Here is an 18968-nt window from a genome sequence, read left to right on the forward strand (position 1 = left end):
CCAGTTCCTTCTTCCTAGTCTGTCTTAGTATGGAAGCTCCACCGAAACCTGAGCCACCACTTGTCTGTCAGTTTGTCGTACTGTGGTGGCTTGCATGTTGCTGTAATGCTGGAAGCTGTGCCACTAGTATTTCAAACACCAGCAGGGTCACCTGTGGTGCATGGTCTATGACCCAGCAATTCACTGAGTCTATAGCTGAGAGAGAATAGCACTCCTCTGCAAAAAGAGAAGTGTACATGGATGTTCTCCGCAGCGCTGCTAGAGAGCAAAAAAATAGAAACAATCTCAATATCCACCTGTAGGATACACTACTGTCTTAGTCATCTAGTGCTGCTGTAACAGAAATACCACAAGTAGATGGCTTTAACAAATAGAAGTTTATTCTCTCACAGCCCAGTAGGCTAAAAGTTCAAATTCAGGGTGCCGGCTCCAGGGGAAGGCTTTCTCTCTCTGTCAGCTCTGGAAGAAGGTCCTTGTCATCAGTCTTCCCTTGGTCTGGGAACATCTCAGCACAGGAATCTCAGGTCCAAAGGGCGTGCTCTGCTCCCAGAACTGCTTTCTTAGTGGTGTGAGGTCCCCAACTCTCTGGTTGCTTCACTTTCCTTTTATCTCTTGAGAGATAAAAGGTGGTACAGGCCACACCCCAGGGAAAATCCCTTTACATTGGGTCAGGGATGTGACCTGAGCAAGGGTGTTACATCCCACCCTAACCCTCTTTAACCACAAGCAGAGATTACGATTTATAGCACACAGGAAAATCACAAAATGGAGGACAACCACACAGGGCCTAACCAAGCTGACACATATTTGGGGGGGACACAATTCAATTTATTACAACTACTATATTACAAAGAATGGACACAAGTAGATTAAAAAAATTGTTGAGTAAGTAAAGCAAGTGGCAGAATGATGTAATATGATACCGCTTACATAAATTTTAAAAACATGCACATTTAAAAATTCTATGTTTTATATATAGTTCATGCATACACGTAAAAGATACTCTTAGGTCTCCCAGAAGCAGACCCTGAGACAAGGAGGCCTAAGCAAGTGATTTATTAAGGGTTTCCCCCACCACAAAAGCCAATGAGAGAATGGAGGAAGCAGGAAGGGGAACAGACCAAGCAAGGGTGTGATGTCAGGCCAAGCTCAGGCCACAGCTGGCCCAGAATGGGAGCACAGAGTTTTCATTCTCCTGCACCAGTCACTGGTTAAGGGCCACCTTGATGGGTATAAATGCCCAGGCAATTCTGACTCTGTGAATGCAGGTGAAGTGGCTCCAGGAACCCATGGGCAACCTCCAAAGAGCCTCTTTGTTAGAAACAAAGTCCACATAAGCAGGGGAAGGAGCACATAGAACTGGTAAAAGGGATGCCAGGGGATCTGGAGGGAATACTGACAGCATAGGTGTATAGGTGCAAGAAAATGCACTGGAATGATATTTAATAATTATCATTGAGAGGTGAGAGAGGGAATGGAAACTTACCTATAATGTTTATTAATTTTATTAAAAACGAGGAAGCCAATCTAACAAATATTAATAATAGCAAATTCTAGGTGGTAGAAACATGGGTAAAACAAGGTCCTTCTGTGTACCTACACTGGGCATCAAACATATCTTAGCATGGCTGATGAAGAGTTGAGGGAGAATCCCAAAACTTCATTTGCAACTTTCTTGGAAGTGAGTTCAACGTGGGCCTTGAATCTCTAGTGCTAGTACAGAACCTAGCACATAGTAGGTGCTCAATGGATAGCTAATGAATTATGCAGCTCTGAGACTCTTAAAAGGTTGTTAGGCAACACTAAAAAGATGTCTCTTCCTTTGCTGCAGATCACATCCTAGCTTTGGTACTTGCATTGTGTGTCAACACCCAGCAAAGACTGCAGAATTTGAGAGGAGCAGACATGTTCATACACACCTGGGAGACCCTCTCTGTGCACTCCCTGAAATAGCTGAGGTGGAGGAGGCAGGTAAGTTGTTAGTGGCCAAGACAGCTCTCAAGCAGGAGTGGGTTAAAACTGAGTTCTTTTGGGGATGATGGAAATTGTCTAAAATTAGAACGTGGTGATGATTGTATAACTCTGTAAACATACTAAATTTCATTGAGTTGTACACCTAAAGTGGGTGAAGTTTATGGCATATAAGATATACCTCAACAAAGCTATTGTTTTAATTGACTTTTTGTTCTTAAGGAGATCTTAGTAGGCAGCAGAGCCCGGATCCACGGGGAACCCGTGACTTCTGAAAAAAAAAGTCGCCTGTGCTTTTGTCCCACACGGTGACTGTCTATGGAATAAACTCAAAATAGTTGTTAGTTCACTGTTAATGCAACTGGCACGCCAACACCACAAATGGGTTACATATGTGCTGGGATTTCATTGATCCTCACAGCCTTGGGGTGGCTGTCTGGGGCCTGGGGTGTAGGAACTCCACTGTCAATCGCCTCTGGCAAAGAGCATCCTTCTCCATTTTCCTGAGTGTGTCAAGGAAACAGTATACATTTTCTTTGGGCCCCATAATGTCAAAAAGATTAGAAAGCACTTTCCTAAAGAAATGGAATATCTGTTGACCTGAATGAGAATCTAGGTGCTGCAGAGGTGAGAATGGTGCCAGAACTCCTGGTATCAGCAAATTCGAGGCTTTACTAAACCAAAAGAAGTAAGGTTGGCTAGCTAGGAAAGGGTGGCCTGGGTAAACGTGAGGGCAGCCAACACCAACTGTGGGAATCAACTTGGATCATCCTTTATCCCTGTAGAGAATTACATTTATTCACCTGGAAAGTAGAAACTGTTGCTAACTGGAGCAGAAAAGTAATTTCCACTCGGATGTGACAAAAGAAGACCATAGCATTAAGAAGAGCAACCCTCATGTATTTGCCTCCATTTTCAAAGGTAAAAACCACAGTCCAGGGGTAGCTCAAAGGGCTCTAGGAGCCACCTGGAGGGACGGGAGACCCGGCAAAAATTCAGAGTATCTAAGTCCTGCCCTCTGTCAGATTTTAAAGGCCCCTTTCTAGGCTTTTCTAAGCTTTTCTTGCTTCTATGACCTCCCTATCTTTGGTGAAGGTTAGAACATGCTTACTTCCTAGGATCTGGAAATTGTTATAGGTGCAGGATTTTTCAGGATATATTTTAACTTGACATCAAGAGTCCTTTCTGGTGTTTTAGTTTGGGTTCCCAGGAGGCAGACTCTGAGACAATGAATTGAGTGCAACTAGTTTTGTTGGGAAAATGGCCTGGTGATGCAACGGTTAAGCGCTGGGCTGCTAAACAAAGGTGGGCAGTTGGAACCCACCAGCTGCTCCTCAGGAGAAAAGACCTCAGAATCTGTTCCTGTAAAGATTCCAGCCTAGGAAACCCTATGGGACAGTTTTGTTCTGTCATATGGGGTTGCTCTGAATTGAAATCAGTTTGAAAGTGCATAACAGCAATATTTTATTTGGGAGGTACAGAAAATTCAGGAAGGGTTGTGTCTTAGTTATCTAATGCTACTATAACAGAAATACCATGACTGGGTGGCTTTAACAAATGGAAACTTACCTTCTCACAGTTTAGGAGGCTAGAAGTCCAAATTCAGGATGCCAGCTCCAGGGGAAGATTTTCTCTCTCTGGGGGGTGGAACTTGTCTCTCTTCAGCTTCTGCTTCTTGGTTCCTTGGAGGTTTCATGTGGTGTGCATCTATTTTCCCCCATCTGTGCTTTCTTGCTGCTTGCTTAATCCGCTGTTTAGTATCGCAAAAGAGATTGATTTAAGACACAAACTGCCTCATTAACATAACAAGGAAAACCCTCTTCCCAAATAGGATTATAAACCACAGGTGTAGTAGGATCTATAACACATATTTTTTGGGGACACAATTCAATCCATAACAGGCTGCAAGGAAGTGAGGCAGGGAAAGGAAGGCAGCCAATAAAGGATGTGTTATCAAGCAAGTTACTCCTTTGGGCAACTGGGGCCTAATTGCACTGCGGTTCTCTGGGAGACAGTGTAGAGCACACATCTCAGAACTATTGCCACTGAGGGGTGAGGAAGCTCTGCATTAGCTCTCCATTAGTTGAGGGCTATTCCTCCCAGGGGGGCATTAATTCCTCAGCATTTTGAGCCTATTGTACAGGCAGAAAGTAGAGTCTGAGGGGCATAGAAGCCCTCAGGGAAAGGTATACAGGCGCTGGCAGTTGGAAGTCAGGCAGGTGTGCCTTGATGAGGTAAGAGAGAGGGGATATGAGTGGGTGCCAATACCCTCTGTTGCACCTGGCTAGGGTTTTCTCGTGTTCTGGGTGCCTGTTTTCTCCTCAATGGAGTCAGAGAATTGATTTTCCACCACCAGACACCGTTGACTTCTGACCCAGCACAATGTGGAGTTTGGCTGTTCCGATACTATCATTTGTGATCTGCCCAGGGAGAGGCTGAGGACAGAGGATCCCTGTGTGGCACTGTTGAGCCCTTAGTCATCTGACAAAGGAAGACAGAGCCTCCAGCCAAAGGCATCAGATCCGATTTCTAGCCAGGTCCGTCTCTAATCTGGGGGAGACTCAGGGGCCAAAGAAAGTGGGTCACTCTGGGCTCTTGGGACAGATATTTCTCAATTATCATGACATCCTGGTGAAGTGACAGTGGGGATTTTGGTCTTTCCCTCCCTCCCATCCTCCTACACACACACACACACACACACACACTCTCACTTTAGCAAGGTAATGCGGGACAGCAGTTAAGCATTTGTGTGAGTTAACTGCTTGGGTTAAATACACGGTTTGCTACCTAGGCAAATTACTTAACCTCTCTGTGCTTCAGTCTCATCTCAGAGGGCTAGTGCAAGGATGAAGGTATATAAAACATTTGGAACATTTTAGGAACACCTAGAAAGTGCCAGGTAATTTTTAACCATTTTTTAAAAGTTTTATCTTACTTAGGAGAAAATAAGGAGTACCTGGGTGGTGCAAATGGCTAACGCACTCAGCTACTAACCAAAAGGGTAGAGGTGTGAGTCCACCCAGAGGTGCCTCAGAAGAAAGGCCTGGTGATCTATTTCTGAGAAGTCAGCCATCGAAAACCCTATGGAGCACAGTTGTACTCTGACACGCACGGGGTCTCCATGAGTCGGCATCTGCTCGATGGCAACTGGTTTATGAGAGAACAAAAATACTGGAAATGAGAAAGTGCACTCAAGGTCACAAGGCAAGTTGGATTTACAGCAGAAAAGAACTGTGCCTGGCAGTCCTCCTTCTCCCTGCATTTGGAGTCTCCTGGCACTTCAATTCTAACGGCTAATCCCACTCCTCATAACGGCTACAGCTATAGAACCTGGGGATTCCACGTTGTCTTCCCTGCAGTAAATGTGTGACCACGTGGAAGGCCAGACCCAGCCCCAAGTGTCCCAACTCCCATGACTTCACTTCTACCATGTCTCCTGTTCCTTTCTCTTTGTGCATTCGGCGCAATGCCCAATATCAGGCAGGTGTTCGGGAAGGGAGAGGTCTTAGTTACCTGGCCTGCTGTAACCAAAAAATACCACAAGTAAGTGGCTTTGAAGAACAGAAAATTATTGTCTCATAGCTTTGGAGGCTAGAAGACCAAATCAAGGCATCAACTCTAGAGAAGGGTCCTTTCTTATTGGTAGACCTGGATGTTCCTTGGCATTCTTTGGGTTGAGGAGGGATCGTCACATGATGTCTGTCTTCCCCTGTGTGTGTGTCTATGTCTAGTCTGCTCTTCTTTAAAACAGCCCTCAGAAGGGATTAGATTTAGGACTCAGCCTACTCTGGCATGACCTCATTAACACTACAAAAGAAAACACTTATTTCCATACAAGGTCACATTCAAAAGTACAGGGATTAGGACTTTGACATAAGCTTTGGGGGGACAAAATTCAATCCATAAGAGGAAAGTTGGTTACAGTGTCTCTGCCTAGTGTGCAAGTATGGGGATCAGTGCCAGTCCTCCCACCAGGAATCAAAGTCCTGCCAGTCATAGCCTATTTGCTTAGACTTTCATGCCCAACCCATCATGGATTCCTGGGTCCCATGCTCACTCTCAGTTACCTCAGACTGACCACTGGATGTTTGCCTGGATGGATACCAGGAGGGGTTGTAACTTCTGATGCCAGACCCAGCCTCCAGCAGCACCTCCTCTAGCAGCAATGGCAGCTGGGTCAGCCCTCCCAGAATCCTCTCCAGCCTAGTGGGTCAGTCTGCAGTTCACTCCCAGTCCGTCTCACCTCTCTCTTCTCTTAGGATTAACCAGCAACTTTCCACCAAGCCCCAGTAGATGGTGAGACCAGTGGTTTAGGAAGCATCCTGGGCCAAAGTGGCTGTGCAACGCTCATTTCTTCCCACATTTGATAACCAAACTAACTCTCACCTTGGAGTCCAATTCCAGATTCAGAAACTCGATTTCCATCTAATCAGACACTGATGGATGCTGAAACCACTGGATTTGCAGATTAAGTTCAAACTAGAGAAATTCTTGAGGCCCTACAACATATGTCCGCTTAAACTCGCCATTAATTTTTTCATCACCAATTCTGGGTGCCAGAGGTACAAAAATTAATAAATTGCATCCATTATCTCCTGATGGAGAAGGCAGATGTATAAGCAAATAGCTATTACACGAGGTTATAAACGTTAAAATAAAATTATCGTTAAAATGCGATGGGAATGTCAATAAAGGAGGAATCAATCCTCTGGGGAAAGGTCAAGGAAAGTTTCAAAACAGAGATGATATCTGAGCTAAGCTTGAGCAATGATTTGGAACAGTCAGATGGAGTGAGAGGAAAGGGATTTTATTTATTCTTTTTTAACCTGAGGTCAAGAGAGCTACGTTAGCCACATCCCTTAGTTTGTAAACACTATCTTCATTGGTACATCAAAGTTCCCTCTTTTGCTTTCTTTCACTTCCCTTTTAATTCTTCAACCCCCCAGTTCCATTTTCTTCACCCATAGGCATCTGGAAGGCACGTAAGTACTATCCTTAAATATTTTTTTGTATTTGTATAATACATAGTGCTTTACGCATACGTGTTTTAAATTTACATAAATGGTATCGTGCTGTAAATGCCGTTCTCTTTCTTACATTGTTCACTCAACACTCTAAAGATTGATGCATGTGGTAATATGCACATTTAGTTTTTTTTCTAACAGCTGCATAGTATTCCATGCTGTGTGCCCACCTCATTTTTCTCATCAATTCCCCTAAAAATGGACATCTAGGTTGCTTCTAACTCCCTCCTCCCATAAGGAACATATGTGTCTCCTTACTGATCCTTGCACATATTTTTCACAGCTATAAACCCAGGGATGAGACTGCTGGGTCATGGAGCCTCTGCATACTTCATTTTGCAAGGCATTGCCAAATCGCTTTCAAAATGCGTGCCTTTGGCAAAGGTTTATTGAGCACTAACCACAAACCAGGCACTATTCTAGGACCAGGGGATGTAGCAAAGAAACAGTCCTTGCTCTCCATGAACTTACACTTGAGCGTGAAAGACAGAAAATAAATTAACAAATGCATAAGGAAATATCACTTAGTGAAAGTGTCACCGAGAAATTAAGCAGGCTGGGGGACAGAGAGTGACGTGACCTGCTCTTTTAGGTAAGGTAGTCAGGGAAGGCCTCTCTGAGGGGAGGCATTTGATGAGAGGCCTGAATGAAATGAGGGAGTGAGCCTTGTGTTGAATCTGGAGGGCTAAAGTGAGGCATTCCAAGCAGAGGGAACAGCAAGGCCCCAAGGAGGCGGGCGCATGTTGGGTATGTGTGAGAAACAGCAAGAGATCAGTGTTTGAGGGTTTTAAGCAACGGATTTAAATTAGAGAATTGTTGTTTGTTAGTTGCCCTTGAGTCGATTCTGTCTCTTGGAAATCCCATGCATGCAGAGTAGAACTGCTTATAGGTTTGCCAAGTCTATGACCTTTTGGAAGCAGATGGCCAGGACTATCTCCTCCCAAGGAGCCTCTGGGTGGTTCTGAACTGCCAACCTTTCAGCTAGTCGTTGAGTACTTGACTGTTTGCACCACCCAGGGTCTCCATAAATTAGACAATAATGCTAGTAAAATGCTTAGCACATTACTGGGCACAGCATAGGTGCTTGATTGTGACAAGCTATATGATTATAGGAGTGCAGATTTGGCAAGATCTTTTTTATTGCAGAAGGAAGAAAGATTGGGGGAATTAGATGCCAGTGAGAAGGACTGGGGCATGGATTGAGGCAGGGGTAGTGGGGTTTTAGCACACTGATGTTTAGATGACTGAGAAATCTCTCTCTTTTTTTTCCATTTTCAGAAATGCGTTTTCTGAAGCAATCTTTGGACCTGGCTTTGGATCCAGCGATCAAGCTGATGTGTCATCATCCATCTTCATCACCATTAGAGGGAGCACTCAGAGTATGGTCCTTACAGAAGAGGGAGTTCCTTCAAGGACTGAGGAGGTACTCAGAAGATAAGCTGCACCGAAGTGCATCCTTTGCGTGTTGGGAGTTTAGAGTGAGCAGCATCCTGGCAGGGTGTTCCAGCTAAATGCCCAAATGATCAGCTAATTACTTGGGCCTGAACACTGCTGAACAAATCCACCTTCCCAAGTCACTGCCAGAGGTCTGAGCAACTTCGTTCTGGCTAGATTTCAGCACCACAAACCAAGGACCAGAAGATTGGGCTAGGAAGGATATTTTTCACTTTCCCTCTTCTTCTGTTAAAATATATATATATATGTATATATAAAATAAGTCTGTTTTTCTACCTACAGACTTGATGGGGGATACTGAGACTATGAAGAGGCATTCAGCCTTGCTAGAAATCAGAACTATATAATTATAAACAGAAATGAGAGACTATTTTTCATCTATCAGGGTTGGTGAGCATTAAAGAGATTGATGATATCCAGTATTGGGGAGAGTGTGGGAAAACGGGCAGTGTTGTACACTCTTGATGGGGGTTTTAATTGGAAAAGACATTTGGAAGGCAATTTGGCAGCTTTTAGCAACATTTAAAATGGTCATAGCCTTTGGCCCAGCAGGCCCCCTTCCAAGCCAGCTTCAAGAAATCCTATCCCATAGATACACTTGCACATGTACACAAAGATATATATTTGTAAAGTGAAAAGTGCAACCAACCTAAATGCTCATCCATAGGGGAGTGGTTAAATAAATTATGGCTTATCTGTATAATGGAGTCTTTGGTGTGTACTGACAGGCAAAGGTGCTCAAGATATACTATCATGAAACAAAAGCAGCTTTGGAAAATATGTAGGATAGAATCCCATTAATACAAAGAAAAACAAAGGGAATCTATATATGGTCATTTGTGTGTATAAATAATTTTCTAGATGGTCTGAAAAGACACATTTCAGCTGTGAACTTCAGCCACTCCCTGGGGAGGGGAATAAAAAGAGGGATGAGGGGGAGTCTGAAATGCTTTTCTCTGTGTACTTCTAGTTTAGCGTTCATGTATTATATGTGCATTTAAACGCAATTTTATAGGAAACACAGAAAATAAAGGACTGCGTGGTGTTTGTACTTAATGTGCCTCATCTTCCTCTTCCTCTCCACCATCATCATTCTGATCATCAATTTCAACCCCTGAGCCTTTTCTCTTCCTTGGCTCATGACAAACTCTGAATCCTAAGCATGCTGTTATTGTGGCTGATAGCTCTGTCAGCTGTTAATTATTCATGCTAATGGAAGGGGCTGGAGGCACAGATAATGCAAAGTCAAGAAGAGTAAATCTTACAGAGTCTCAGTCTACTCCCCTCTTGGATCCCCTAGGAGCAACTTGAATACTGTAGGTATTTACTCAGCAATAAATATTGATTGGTATGGACTGATATTTGTCTCTGCAATTCCAAAGCACCACGTTCTCAGACTTGCAGGTATACGCCCCTGATCAGTACCTTTCTTACAACTTTGCTAGCCTGGCCCTGCTGGTAGGGGCCTGATCCCTGCAGAGGACTCTGGTGAGGATGGTCAAGCCCTAGGCATTACCCACCAAGAGCTATTCTGTTCAGGGATAACACAGAGATGACAGGAGCTGTAGTTGTTATTGGTTTAGTTTTGCACAAATTGATTGGTGCGTTAACTGGTGGCCTTGTCTCTCTAGTGGGTTTTCAGCCAGCTTTATGCTCAGAAAGCACAGATAAATGAAACGAAGGATTTTGCATCCCTTGAAATGGCTAAAATAAAAAAAGACTGACAACCCCAAGTGCTGACTGATGCAAAACATCAGAACTCTTCTAGAGGATGTGGCGCAATTGGAACTCATACATTGCTGGTGGGAGTGTAAAATGGTACAACACTTTGGAAAACTGGCAGTTTCTTATAAAGTTAAATGTACATTTAACCTCATAACCCAGCAATTCCACTCCAAGGTATTTACCCAAGAAAAATGAAAACATCCATCGTAATATTAATGTACATACGTTCATAGAAGCTTTATTTGTAATAGCCACAGGCAAATGGATCAACGAATTATGGTGTATTAACACAGTGAAATCTATTCAACAATAAAAGAAAATAAAGTAAATGATACCTGAGACAACACGGATGAAGCACAAAACCATTTTGTTAGGCGAAAGAAGCTGGTCATAGAGGAGTATGTACTGTATGATTCTATTTATATGAAGTTCTAGAACCAGCAAAACTATTCCTTTCATTATTTAATTATTTTATATTTGTAATTTTTTGCTGATGCAGTGTTTCTTCACAAATGGAATGCGTGCTGGATTATTGAGTGTCGATAATTTTTTTGCCGGGTAAGATGGAGTTTTAGAAATATTATGTGGTACACATATGTACCCATGGACTCTGGAGGTAGGGTAGATGGAATGAGGCAGGGAAAAAGTCATTTTATCTTAGCAATTTTATTTTATTGAGTGAAACTTTTGAAAACATGGGGTAACACATAAAGGCTGCACATAATTGTTATTCAAGCCTGCTTAGTGCTGCATTCTCTGCACTTCTGGTTCCCTTGACAGGTAAATGCTTTCCAACCTGTCAGAGCTGGGTGTCATTTGGCACCCCACTGAGTCCTTGCTTGTTCCTGACAAGAAAGGAGGGTCTTCCTCTCATTTTGATTTCCTGACCCACCGTAAGCTGCCTAATGAGAGTGATCCTGAAGGACAGTTGGTCACTTCTTCCCCCTTTGTTACGGTTTCACATTGTTGAACTGTTTACGATGCCAGGATCAATAAGGAAATACAGCAATCGATGCCACTGTTTGAGAGAAAGCCTTCTGATTGCATACTTTTTGAGTCTCTGGTCAAAATGGTCGACTCCTCCCATAATTGTATAGTGTTCTGCACTTGCTCTTGGCCAAGGGATTACTGAGGAGGAACCATCTTTGTTCTTTCTTCTGACAGTAGTGATGTCCTTTGGATTGTGGAACGTGGGCAAAACTGTCACAGGTTTATTGTCCTGCCACTTTATCACCGACACACATCCCTTCATCCAAAACAGAGATTCTCCCTGCTGTAATTTATCTTTCCTCCTCATCATTCTTGGTAGGCCCTTTTGAGTTGCTCACACTGTGTCTACAGCATACAGTCCCCTGTTGTTCACATTTTTCATCAAGCAATAGGAGGAAAAGCAATTGTTGAAGGCAATGAGCCTATGAAAATGGTTGCGTGAGTGACATGGAGATGATTACATTATATTACTTACGGAAGATCACATGATGGAGGATAATTACATAATAGCACAAAATGGAGGATAATTACACAATACTGGGAATCATGGCCTAGCCAAGTTGACACAGAACACAACCATCACAGTCAGCAAAACCAAGATAATACCAAATCCATACCGCCAAACCAATATGAGAATACACAAGGGGAGGCATTGCATAACTCTAGCCTCCTGTAAAAATAGAAACCCCAAAAGGAAGTGTTATCATGGGAACATTACTACTGCAATAAATTACTTCTTACTGAAAAACGACTACTTACAGCTCATAAACCAGAAGATAGGTCCTTGACGATTGCATGAAAAGTGCATGCAGCACGTCAAGGACACTACAATGTGTGCTTACACTGTATCGCCCCTGAAAATAAGTTATTCACTTGGACATTACCTAATCCCAAAAGCCACACCTTCCCAATAACACAGAGGAAACCGTAAATATACTTACAGGTCTTATCTCGCCGTTCAGAAGCCCGAGAGCCAAACAATGGAAGTGGTACTTATATGTACCTGTGGTAATACAGTATGTCAAGGACCAGTGCTTACATTGTATCATGCCTGAAAATAACTTATTCTCCTGAATATTACCTAACCCCGAAAACCACACCTTCCCAACAACACACAGGAAACAGTAAATATACTTACAAGACTTATCTCACTGTACAGTAGCCCAAAGAGACAAAAGCTTTACACAAGCACGCCTCCAGGATGCAGCACCGCATACAATAACCTCTCAACCCAGCAACATGGCTCCTACAAACTTCCTTCTGGTTTATGCATTACACAAGTCCACACCCTAACACCAGCACATATTATTAAGTAGCAAAAAAGCCTCCCAAGAAACCCCAGAGGCAGAAAAGTAAGTGATACCTACATGTACCAGTAGTAATGAAAGGGCTATAGTGATAGAAGCCAGAAAGTTGTTGCCTACGGGGGTGGGTGGATCAACTAGAAATGGGCATGAGGGATCTTTCTGGGTTATGGAAATGTTCTATATCTTAATAAAAGTCATCAAATGGAAGAGTTAATAACTGTTGCTTTTTATTACTTGTGAAGTGTACCTCAATAAAAAAGAAATAAGGAACAGGGACATAAAATCCCCCATATTCCTGGAAGTAGAGGGGATCTGCACATTGGAGAACAATGGGGATGTCTGCCTTATAATACTAAGGGCTCAATAAGGGAGTTATGGAATCCCTGGGTGGTGCGAAGTTCAATGTGCTCAGCTACTAACTGAGAGGTTGGAGGTTTGAATTCCACCCAGAGGTGCCTGGGAAGAAAGGCCTTGTGATCTACTTCTAAAAATTAGCCATATGGAGCACAGCTCTACTCTGACACACGTGCGGTTGCCATGAATTGGAATCGACTCGAAAGCAAGTGGTTTTTTAAGGAGTTACAATACCACAGTAGTCAACATCTATTGAATGGAACCCTTCACATTCATTAACTGATTTAATCTTTGCAAACATCTTATGAGATATAGGTACTATTATTATCTTCATTTTATAGATGAGAAAACTAAGACACGGAATGGTTAAATACTTCACTTAATATCGCACAGCTTGTAAGTGGCCAAGGCAGGATTAGAACCCAAGCAGGTTAGGCCTAGGGTCTGCACAGCTACCACACAACTCTGCCCCACTGGAGAAGAGATCATTTGATAAATGGGTGCCCAGGAAAGCAGATGGGTCCAGAAATCATAGGAACCTCCTAAAGGAGGACAGAGAAACTTCAAGTTAGAGACTAGAGGAGGTTGCTGGGAGAAATTAGCTGATCATTGTGTTGCCTAGCATTGTATGTGGCATATGGTAAATTTTCAATATTATTTTTGATTACACTTGACAGATTACTTTACCTGCTGCATCCAGGCCCCCTTCTCAGGGAATTGGCCCCAACTGTAACCCGGGCTTCCTTAAGTATGTGTGTGTGTATACTTTTCACTGACGTATAGCATACATACAGAAAAGTGCACAAAAAATTGCACTTCATGCCCCTTCCAGACATTATCTCTGCCTCCAAGTGTAACTATATACTGTATGAATGCTTTTGTGGCTGGTTTCTTTCACTCAACGCATGTCTGTGAGATTCCTCCATATTGTAATATGTAGTTTATTCAATCTCATTGCTGTAAAATGTTCCATTTTATGAATATACCATCATTTATTTTGCCATTCTACACTTGATGGACATTTGGGTAGTTTCCTGTTTAATGCTCATATAAATAGTACTGCTATGAACATTCAAGTATATGTCTTTTGGTGAACTTATGCATATCTTTCTGTTGGTATATATGTGGGAACAGAATTGCTGGGTAATTGGTTGTCTTAAGTAGATACTAACAAGCAGTATTCCAAAGACATTTTACTAATTTGCCCTCCCACCAATGGTATATGAGAATTCTGGTTGCTCTACCTCCAACACTTGGCATTGTCTTTCTTTTTTCATTTTAGCTGTTCTGGTGGATGTGTGTTGGTATCACATTGTTTGTTTGTTTTTTCATTCCAGCTTCCCATTTCTCTTTGCTCATCTTGTATGGTTCTTCATCTCTTCATCACCTATCATAATTAACAACTCACAATCCCTTCCTTACAGTTGGTTGGATAGAACTATAGGGAAACAACTCAGCACAATCATCGTCTTTCCCCCTTTATCATCCTCTTATAGAAGAATTCCTCTCGCAGCAACTTTCAACTGCTTCTGAAGTCACTCGTGCTGCAGAAGGGTCTACGCTTATTTGTTGATTATTTTGTTTTTCATGCCCTAAGAACGCAACTGGAACAAACATGAAATTGGTGAGCAAGATGTTTGCCATAACAAATCTACAGGGTCTGCAGTTCGTGCAAATCTACTTTCCGCTGCCACAACTTTCCTCCATGGGTGTCTTTCTAATTGTATGATTGTTAAAGGAATTTCACTGTTAAATTATGTTAGCATGTCAGGCCTCTAATGGAGATACAGCAACTCCTGAACATAGGAAGTGAGTATGAGGATGCAGCCATTCCTGGTTCAAATTGCCACCACCAGGTCATCACTTAGGGGAAGAATTGGATCTCTCAGACTGGAAACTGGGACCAGCCCTTCTTCTTCCTTCTGCCTGAACTATCTGTACAGGATTAGCAGGATGTGGTAAGTGTAAGCCTGTTCTAATTTTACAAAGCTGCAAAATGGTATCCTAGAAAGTATATGGGCTTGGGTGGTCAATCACCTTAGCTGTAACCCTGTCCTACCACTTTCTGGCTATATGAGAGTGGGCCAGGGAGCTGGGTAGATGGGTACCCTTGAGGAATCGGGTTGCTCAGTGAGAGTAGACTAAATCAGGGGCTGAGACTAGAAGCCCACCCTATGTGAGCCATAATAGACTGTCCTTCTGGTATATTCTGGGCTTGGTCTCTTTTTGACTCCTCAAGTGTTCTATAAAATCTCTTTGAAGAGACTAGTCTGTCTGGGGGTACTATCTGGACTTGGGTTGAAGATTTAACTCAAGATTTAATTCCAACTTTTAACTGGAGACCATCAGTGTGCTACATGGTTGAAAAGTCCTGGCTTCTTTGCTCAGCTCTTCCTTCATCTTCAATAGCCTCTTTTCAGAGCCAGTAAGGAAGGATGGGCAATTGCCTATTGGTCTTCAGTTTTGAATCTGTGTTGGCCTTGAGCGAGTCACACTCTTGGTATTTGACAGTTACTGAATGTCTGAGCACATTTGGTATGATACAGATTATAAATATATTATAACCTTGTCCTATCAGGACTTTTTATTAAACACTTACCAAGGACCTTACATCTGTAAAGGGAATCAAGAAACTATCCACACCCATCATCACCACAGGGCTGATAAATGAGAACTGCCAAGCCTTAAGGTATGTGGAATAAAGACTTACCACAACAGGCCCAACAAACCAAAACTAGACAATGACTGTAACGTGGAGCTATAATATTTCTGCCTTTTACCTTAGCTTTGGCTTTCCTGTCTGGAAACAGCTGGTCGCTATGACTTGTTTAGGTGGAATTTTCCCTAGGTACTATGATCTTGTATTTATCTTCCAAAGGTGAGAGAATAAATTTTGTCCCTTGGAGCAGAATTTGATGTGAAGCTGGGCAATAGTGGTCCCTTCAGTGAAGAACACATTAGAAGGACAGCTTGTGGGCTTTGCTTGAGGCGTAGGGCTAAGAAAGCATTGTAGAGAGGGTAGAATGAGGAAAGGAGGAGTCACTTGAACAAACCTCACTGTGCCTGGGAAAACACTTTGAAACATCAAGCTTATCTGTGGCTTGTCTCAAATCTAAGCAAGGGGCTTCTGCTGAGGGGAGGGATTGATTGAGGGCTATTGCCATATTATGGCCAATGTGATAAGGTACAGACTTAACAAATTGGTTCTTTTCAGAAACCATAGTGGCGTAGTGGTTAAATGCTACGACTGCTAACTAAAAGGTCAGCAGTTCAAATCTACCAGGCGCTCCTCGGAAACTCTATGGGGCAGTTCTACTCTGTCCTGTAGGGTCGCTATGAGTCGGAATCGACGTGATGTCAATGGGTTTGGTTTTTTAGTCTGAGGGAAGCCTATGTAACTTTGAGGCAGGTCCACCACCTAATCTCAGGAAGAAAAAAAAAAAGAAAGCATTTCACAGTTGATACTTCTCAAATATGTCAAGATATCAACATTTAAATTTGTTGAAATTAATGTCAACTTTCTTACTGACGTTCTTTTATAATTTATTCAATGATTAGTAGATAAACTAAGTTGTACGAATATATATTTTCCTACATGGGAATGAAGAGAGCTATTTTTGCTTAAATAAATGCTATCAAAAAATTTTTTTTAGATGAGAAGGTATCCATCCAAGAAGCGCAACAAACCCTATATAGGATAGACCCCAAAAGAAAATCACCGGATATATCATAATCAAACTTGCCAAAACCAAAGACAAATAAAGAATCCTGAGATCTGCTCAGGAAAAATGAAATGTTACCTACAAAGAGGAACCAATAAGGTTAAGCTTCTGACTTCTTGGCAGAAACCACACAGGCAAGAAAGCATTTAGATGACATACATAAAAGAAAGAAAAAAAATTGCCAACCAAGAAAAATATATCCAGCAAAATTGGCTCTCAAATACGATGGTGAAGCTAGGACATTTCTGAATCAACAGAAATTAAGGGAATTTGTAAAAACTAGACCAACCTTACAAGAAATACTAAAGGGAGCCCTTCGGACAAGAAATCAACAATATCAAACAGCAACCTGAAATAAGACACAAGATTACATAGTCCAGATACCAACCCAGATAACGAATTAACAAAAATAAAAGAAAGCTACAAGACTGAAAACAGGGAACAGGAGAGGTCAATCTGTAAATGACAACTTCAAAACAAAAAGGGGGAATAAATGGTATAGTTACAGAACTTCCATATAGACAGAAAATCAAGGTGATATCAAGATAAAACAGCCTGTCTTAAGTAGGAAGATAAAAGTAAATTTCAGGGAATCTCAAAAAAATTAATAAACCTCACCAAAATAAAAAAGAAGAAAATCATAAAGACTCAGTAAACACAAAATCAACAACAACGAACAAAATGAAAAGAAAGCACAGAAAAGTACATGGAACAAAAAACCGTCAACATCACACATACACAAAAAAACACTAACAAAATTCACACCTATCAATAATTACACTGAATGTAAATGCATTGAATTAACGCACCAGTCAAGAGACAGAGTGGCAGGCTGGATAAAAAAAAATGACCCATCAATATGCTGCTTACAAGAGACACATCTCAGACACAAAGATAAAAATAAGCTAAAAACCAAAGGCTGGAAAAAATATATCAAGCAAATGATAAATAAAAAGAGCAGGAGTGGCAATATTAATTTCTGATAATATAGACTTAAAGGCAAAAACAAGCATAAGAGATAAGGAAGGGCATTATATAATGATTAAAGGATTAATCCATCAAGAGGACATAACCACAGTAAATATCTATGCATCCAATGAAAGAGCTCCAAAATACATAAAATAAACTCTAACAGAACTGAAAAGAGAAATAGACACCTCCACAATAATAGTAGGAGACTTTAACACACCACTTTCAAAGAAGGACGGAACAACTAGAAAGAAACTCAACAAAGATACAGAAGATCTAAACAACACAATCAACCAACTTGACCTAATAGACATATACAGAACACTCCACCTAATAGTAGCACAGAATCCATTCTTTTCCAGTGCACATGGATCATTCTCCAGAATAGACCATATGTTAAGCCACAGAGCAAGCCTCAATAAATTCAAAAACATTGAAATAATGCAAAGCATCTTCTCAGATCATAATGCTATAAATTAGAAGAAATCAATAACAGGAAGAGCAAGGGAAAAATCAAATGAATGGAAACTGAATAACATCCTACTTAAAAACCACTGCGTAACAGAAGAAATAAAAAATAAAATAAAGTAAATTCTAGAATCAAACGGGAATGAAAACACAACCTAACAAAACCTTTGGGACTCTACAAAAGCAGTGCTCAGAGGTCAATTTACAGCAGTAAATACACACATCAAAAAAGAACAGGCCAAAATCAAAACTTTAGCCCTACAACTCAAACAAATAGAAAGAGAGCAGCAGAAGAAGCCCACAGGCATCAGAAGAAAGAATATGATAAAGATTAGAGCAGAAATAAATGAAATAAAGAACAGAAAAACAATAGAATCAACAAGACCAAAAGTTGGTTCTTTGAAAAGATCAACAAAATTAACAAACCCTTGGCCAAACTGACAAAAGAAAAACAAGAGAGGAAGCAAACAACCCAAAAAAGAAATGAGATAGGGGACATTACAATAGACACAATTGAAATAAAAAGGATTCTAATATAATACTATGAAAAATTGTACTCCAACAAATTTGAGAACCTAGCAGAAATGGATGAATTTCTAGGAACACACTACTTATGTAAACTAACAAGGACTGAGAAAAAAAAAACTGAACAGACTCATATCAAGAAAAGAGATTGAAGAGGTAATTAAAAAAACTCTCAACAACAACAACAAAAGGCCCTGGCCTGGATGGCTTCACTGGAGAATTCTACCAAACATTCAGAAAAAAGCTCGCGCCAGTACTACTCAAACTATTTAAGAGCATAGAAAAGGAAGGAATACTCCCAAATTCATCTATGAGGCCAGCTTAGCCAGGCAAAGATACCACAAAAAAAGAAAATTACAGACCAATACCTCTCATGAATATAATGCAAAAATTCTAGCCAATAAAATTCAGCATCGTATAAAAAAAAATACACCATGACCAAGTGGGATTCATACCAG

The 18968-nt window shown here is 41.4% G+C and overlaps 1 long non-coding RNA gene across 1 annotated transcript; it reads right to left on the minus strand.

Annotated features, from left to right (window-relative positions):
• Positions 1 to 265: 265 nt before the first annotated feature.
• On the minus strand, positions 266 to 12459 carry LOC135228898 (uncharacterized). The gene is made up of 3 exons (XR_010319753.1): positions 12304 to 12459; positions 3541 to 3721; positions 266 to 611 (listed from the first exon to the last, which is right to left on the minus strand). It is a non-coding gene; the product is annotated as an uncharacterized LOC135228898 (long non-coding RNA).
• Positions 12460 to 18968: the final 6509 nt, after the last annotated feature.

Source organism: Loxodonta africana, chromosome X, assembly GCF_030014295.1.
Source record: "Loxodonta africana isolate mLoxAfr1 chromosome X, mLoxAfr1.hap2, whole genome shotgun sequence".
Taxonomy (NCBI): domain Eukaryota; kingdom Metazoa; phylum Chordata; class Mammalia; order Proboscidea; family Elephantidae; genus Loxodonta; species Loxodonta africana.